The sequence below is a fragment of the Stegostoma tigrinum genome, chromosome 6, assembly GCF_030684315.1.
Source record: "Stegostoma tigrinum isolate sSteTig4 chromosome 6, sSteTig4.hap1, whole genome shotgun sequence".
Taxonomy (NCBI): Eukaryota; Metazoa; Chordata; class Chondrichthyes; order Orectolobiformes; family Stegostomatidae; genus Stegostoma; species Stegostoma tigrinum.
In genome coordinates, this window is record NC_081359.1 from 66,157,028 (window position 1) to 66,163,027 (window position 6,000).

The following is a 6,000-nucleotide window of genomic DNA, read 5'->3' on the forward strand; positions in this document are numbered from 1 at the left end:
GCTGCTTGGCCCACTGTGTTCCTCTAGCTCCGCACTGTGACTCCAGCATTGGCAGTTCTTACTATCAAATGGAAGAAAATATTTTTATAGTATTTATGGTTTCAAACATGATCAGCAATAAAAACATGGATGCAAGGATCCAAATTTATGGAAAATCAGCAAATAGTTTAGGTTTTGCAATTGTCTTCAATTTGTTCTGGACAGGAGAGAGAGAAAAATTGAAATAAGTGCACAGAGGCCGGTATCCCAGCACTGAGTCACCCTTTATTTACTAGTGCACAACACACTGACTGTAGCCAACTAACCCCAGAGTCATTTCACAACTGAGGAGGTCTTAATCTCCTGGTTGTAGTGGTCAGCCAAGGCTTTCCTGATTGGCCTAAGGTAACAACCCTAGTCGAGAACCTCATAGTTAATGAGCTTCACCTAGTTCCAATCACTACAGAGATAAATTGAATTATTTTATCTTTGTCCTCTTCTATCCATAAGCAGAGGTGCATTTTTTTCTCATCTGTCCCTTTTGAAATAAACTGGGCAGTTTATCCTGCTAAACCCTTTGTTTGAGACGTGCAATTTAAAAATGACCCGCAACGAACTCTCTCTGGGGTTAAAGCAGAAATATAGCTTTGTCATGATTTCAAACCCAATGAATTGTTGAAACACATACAAATAGATGCGCAAGTATTTCAGTTAAAAAGGGAAGTGAAAGAGTTACAATTAAGAATGAAGTTAAAAAGGAATCACATCATTAATTCAGGTGAAATAAAAACTGAAATTGTTAGAAAATCTCAGCAGGTCTGGCACCACCTACAGGGAGGAGGCAGAGCTCCAGTCACCAGACTTGAAATTTTAATGGTGTCAGAGATAATGGGAACTGCAGATGCTGGAGAATCCAAGATAATAAAATGTGAGGCTGGATGAACACAGCAGGCCAAGCAGCATCACCGGAGCACAAAAGCTGACGTTTCGGGCCTAGACCCTTCATCAGAGAGGGGGATGGGGTGAGGGTTCTGGAATAAATAGGGAGAGAGGGGGAGGTGGACTGAAGATGGAGAGAAAAGAAGATAGGTGGGGAGGTAGGGAGGGGATAGGTCAGTCCAGTGAAGACGGACAGGTCAAGGAGGTGGGATGAGGTTAGTAGGTAGGAGATGGAGGTGCGGCTTGGGGTGGGAGGAAGGGATGGGTGAGAGGAAGAACAGGTTAGGGAGGCAGAGACAGGTTGGACTGGTTTTGGGATGCAGTGGGTGGAGGGGAAGAGCTGGGCTGGTTGTGTGGTGCAGTGGGGGGGAGGGGACTCCTTGACCTGTCCATCTTCCCTGGACTGACCTATCCCCTCCCTACCTCCCCACCTATACCCTCTCCACCTATCTTCTTTTCTCCCATCTTCGGTCCGCCTCCCCCTCTCTCCCTTTTTATTTCAGAACCCTCACCCCATCCCCCTCTCTGATGAAGGGTCTAGGCCCGAAACATCAGCTTTTGTGCTCCTAAGATGCTGCTTGGCCTGCTGTGTTCATCCAGCCTCACATTTTATTATCTTGAAATTTTAACTCTGCTTTTCTCCCCCCACTGATACTGCCAGAGTTGCTGAATTTCTTCAGCAATATCTGTTTTTATTTCCCATTTCCAGCACTTATAGTTCTTTGTTTTAGTTGAGGGATTAATTCAGGTGAATTTGTCTGAGTCCAGAATGTCAGTGATAATTTGTTACAATTGGTTTTTGGATTGAGGTGGATGCTGTTGCAAAATTCCGTTTGAAATTAACAAAGACGCAGCAAGATGATAACAAGGTGCAGAGCTGGATGAGCACAGCAGGCCAAGCAGCATCAGAGGAGCAGGAAAGCTGACGTTTCAGGCCTAGACCCTTCATTTTCTGAAGAAGGGTTTAGGCCAGAAACGTCAGCTTTCCTGCTCCTCTGATGCTGCTTGGTCTGCTGCGTTCATCCAGCTCTGCACCTTGTTACCTCAGATTCTCCAGCATCTGCAGTTCCTACTATCTCCGCAGCAAGATGATATTAGTTTGTAGACTTTGTCCACATTTTAGGAAATAGCTAGAATCTTCCAGAGACCTAAGCTTTAAGGTGCTATTTGATTTGAGTTGAGTACAGCTCAGCTTAGACTGTAGGTAGAGAGTCTTTCAGGCAAATTCAATGTTAACAAACAGAATGCGGGTTAGCAGAAAACTCGATTCTAACCAGGTTGTAACATGAACGGTAGATTAGTTTTTTCCCTGGCTACAGGAAGAGATCAGAAATATACAACCAAAGCTTTTTTTGAAGAGAAACAAGCTTTGGTCACATGATAGGCTCATTGTTCATTGTATCAGATAAATGTTGGGCCATTAGTCCTTCTTTAGGCCTTATGGGTTGTGACAGTTCTTTTTTTATTTCTAATCACTGCTGGGGAGATACAACATCTGCTGATCCTTTGTGGTTGTTCACTGCAAGGCCCCCACTGTACACAGCTGTGAAATTCCAGGAGGATAATGCCTGAGCCCTTTCCTAGCAACTGCTGATTGGAACCTTCTTGAAGTTACAAACAACTTATATCATGTGATTGCAGCAAGCAGTAAAATGTCTACATGTCTACAGTGTGAAAGCAGGCCTTTCAGCCCATCAAGCCCACACTGACCGTCCAAAGAATGTTCCACCCAGACCCACACATCCCTGTAACCTCGCATTTACCATGTTTAATCCACCTACCTGCACATCTCTGGACTTGGGAGGAAACCGAGCACCCAGAGGAAATGCACACAGATGAGGGGAGAACGTGCAAACTCCACACAGACAGTCAGCCAAGTCTTAAGTTGAACTTGAGTCCCTGGTGCTTCGGGACAGCAGTGTTAGCCACTGACCCACCATGCTACCCAAGTGATCTGCACTTAGACAAGGCCCGAGGGCTAATTTTTGGCATTCTGAGGGCCTCAGTTCAAGTGCATGATATTTTTGCAATGCTATAAAAACAGATTCTAACCTTGTTCCTTGCTCGTGAAATTTTCCCAAAAGGCAGCACACAGTAGATCTAGACCTTCCCAAAGACACCAAACTGCCAAGGTGCTCAGATGGAAAAATCAAGGAATCAAACCTTATTGAGGTTTGACCAACGTGGGACGCAGTGAGATTTGTGGCAGAATCGGATAGATCTGGCAGCATCCACGGGGAGAGGAACAGAGTTAATGTTTTAAGTCCAGCGACCCATCTAGAATGAGAGCTCAAAGTTTTTGGACAGCAACGTCCATGAATCAGTTGCCGATTGTTCAGAAAACTCATCTGGTTCACTAATGCCATTCAGGGAATTAAAATACCATCCTTACCTGGTTTGCCCTACGTGTGACTCCAGACCCGCAGCAATGTGGTTGACCCTTAACTGCCCTCTGGGGCATCTAGGGATTGGCAATAAATGTGGGCCCAGACAGCTAAATCCTTAACCCATGAATAAATACAAAGCAAAAAACAATAAGGTGTGGCCGGTTTAAAACAGAGGTGAGAAGAAATTACAATCACGATTCTTTGGAATTCACTAACCCACAGTGTGAGGGAAGCTGGGACACTGAGTAAATTTAGGGCGATAGACACATTTTCAATTAGTAATGGGCTGAAGGGTTACGGTGAGGGGACTGGAAAATGGAATCAATGCTGAGATGATGTCAGCCATGAACATATTAATTAGTGGATCAGGCTCGAGGGTTTGAATTGCCTACTCCTGCTTCTGGTTCTTAAATTCTTATGGCCCTTCAATGTTGGGTAGGTAGTTAATGAAGCAAGTTTGGTGAGATAGTCTAAGAAATCTTATTGGGCCTGACATGAGAAACTCTGCAAAATACTTGAAACAACTTGCATCAGAGATAATGGGAACTGCAGATGCTGGAGAATCCAAGATAACAAAGTGTGGGGCTGGATGAACACAGCAGGCCAAGCAGCATCTCAGGAGCACAAAAGCTGACGTTTCGGGCCTAGACTCTTCATCAGAGAGCTTGGGTCTAGGCCCGAAACGTCAGCTTTTGTGCTCCTGAGATGTTGCTTGGCCTGCTGTGTTCATCCAGCCCCACACTTTGTTATCTTGTATACAACTTGCACTTGGCCAAAAAATATAAGATTCAGCCCAATATGTTCACTCAGTTATGTGCCTTACATAGGTAGCAGTTCCCGTAATTCCTTCCAACATTTTGTTCCTCCAATTACAGGTTAACTTTTAAGACAACATTATCTACAGTCAGACATGGGATATCCCGATCCTGTGTGTGTTTTTGGAACTGGAATCTCCATGACACCATGAAAATCCAAGTCAGAGAATCATAGGATCCCTACAGCGTAGAAGCATGCCATATGGCTCATCAACCCATACTGAACCTCTGAAGAGCATCCCATCTATACCCAACCCTATCCCTGTATCCCTGCATTTCCTGTGGCTGACCCACCTAGCCTGCACATTCCTGGGCACTATAGCATGGCCATCCTCCCCATCTGCACATCTTTAGACTATGAGAGGAAACTGGAGCACCTGGAGGAAACCCATGCAAGACACAGGGAGAATAAGCAAACTCCAAAGAGACAGTCACCTGAGGCTGGAATCGAACCCAGGTCCCTGGCAGGGTGAGGCAGCAGTGCTAACCACTGAGCGTCGGTGACCCAAAGTCTTGGCTTCAAAGAACAGACAGCAGTTCTGATCTTTGCCTGTTAGTACTTTGTGAACAGAGGAAAATAATGGATCTACATCCTTCAACATGTCCATTTCTAAAAAATACAAATGCCAAAAACTATGGATGCTGGAACTCTGAAAAGAAATGCATAAATGCTGAAAATACTGAGCTGGTTTGGCAGCAACTGGGGAGAGAAAAGAACCATAGTTAATGACCTTTCATCAGAATTCCCAAATATATTAGTTAAGTTTCATTGGCATTGCTTTCTCAGTGCTGCTGTCCCCTCCTTTAATCTGTCCTTTGTGAGAGATGTACTTACATTTTTTTCCTTGGTAAAACGATGCTTGTAATTGTCAATTACATGTACTTTAATTTGACAATTATCTGAAAATTCTCACCACCTTTCTTCAAGAATTCCCACTGATACAGTGAACCTTCAGTGTGTACATATGCAACGTGGGATGCTTATTTATTTAGTTGAAATCTTCCACGACTAGACATTGCTGCAGATTACCATCCCCTTCTAAGAAATAATCTTACGAGGTGACTAAACCTTATTCATGTTAGAAAGGGGCTTCCAGAAATTAAAGAGCTGCTGTAACTGTGTGTGTTACTTCCTTTGAAACAATGACATATCTGGTAGCATCTGTGAAGAGAGACACAGAGTGAATCTTCGGGGCCAGGGGTCTGAGCAATGTGGGCTATGCTGAAGTGTGTGGCAGAATTAGACAAGTTCAGTGAGACCCATCTTGGCGTCAAAGTCATCTCGCTCCATCTTTTAAGCTTTTCACAAATGACGTGGTGAGATTCTCACTCAGCAGTGGCAGAGTGCCAATTGATGTCAAGGCTGTTTGTTAAATGCCTTGTTAGCTGTCGGCAGAACTCAACCAGGAAACCAGAGCAGACAGACGGCTGAGTCACTTGCTACATTGATGCAGCTTCTGAGCAATGAGGGCCAATGTGCACCATATGCCTGCCTGCTGCTCCTCCCTATGCACATGGATGAAATTCCAGGTTGCCGTAACCACAGGATCATGCACTGCCTGGTCCTGAAGAAAGTGGCTGGTTTCTAGCAGTACTCTGAGTGCCAACAGCTTGGAGCAGTTCTACCTTTGTCAGCTGCAGAGCTGTCAATGTGAGGTCTTCACCAGATTGTGGACCCACGCTCTCTACATCTACGGTTTTCAGCGAAGTGTCACTATTTAGCTGGTGTGGGTGTTGGAGGCAGCCTTGCTAATGCCTCCACTGAGGGGTCGGTAGTCTTATCCTCTGCTGTACAGGAGGGTGGTTTTCTGTAGACGTTCCTTCTCCGCAGGTATCACCAAGAGGCATGCAGGACCTGCAAGACAAAAGAGAGAACACGT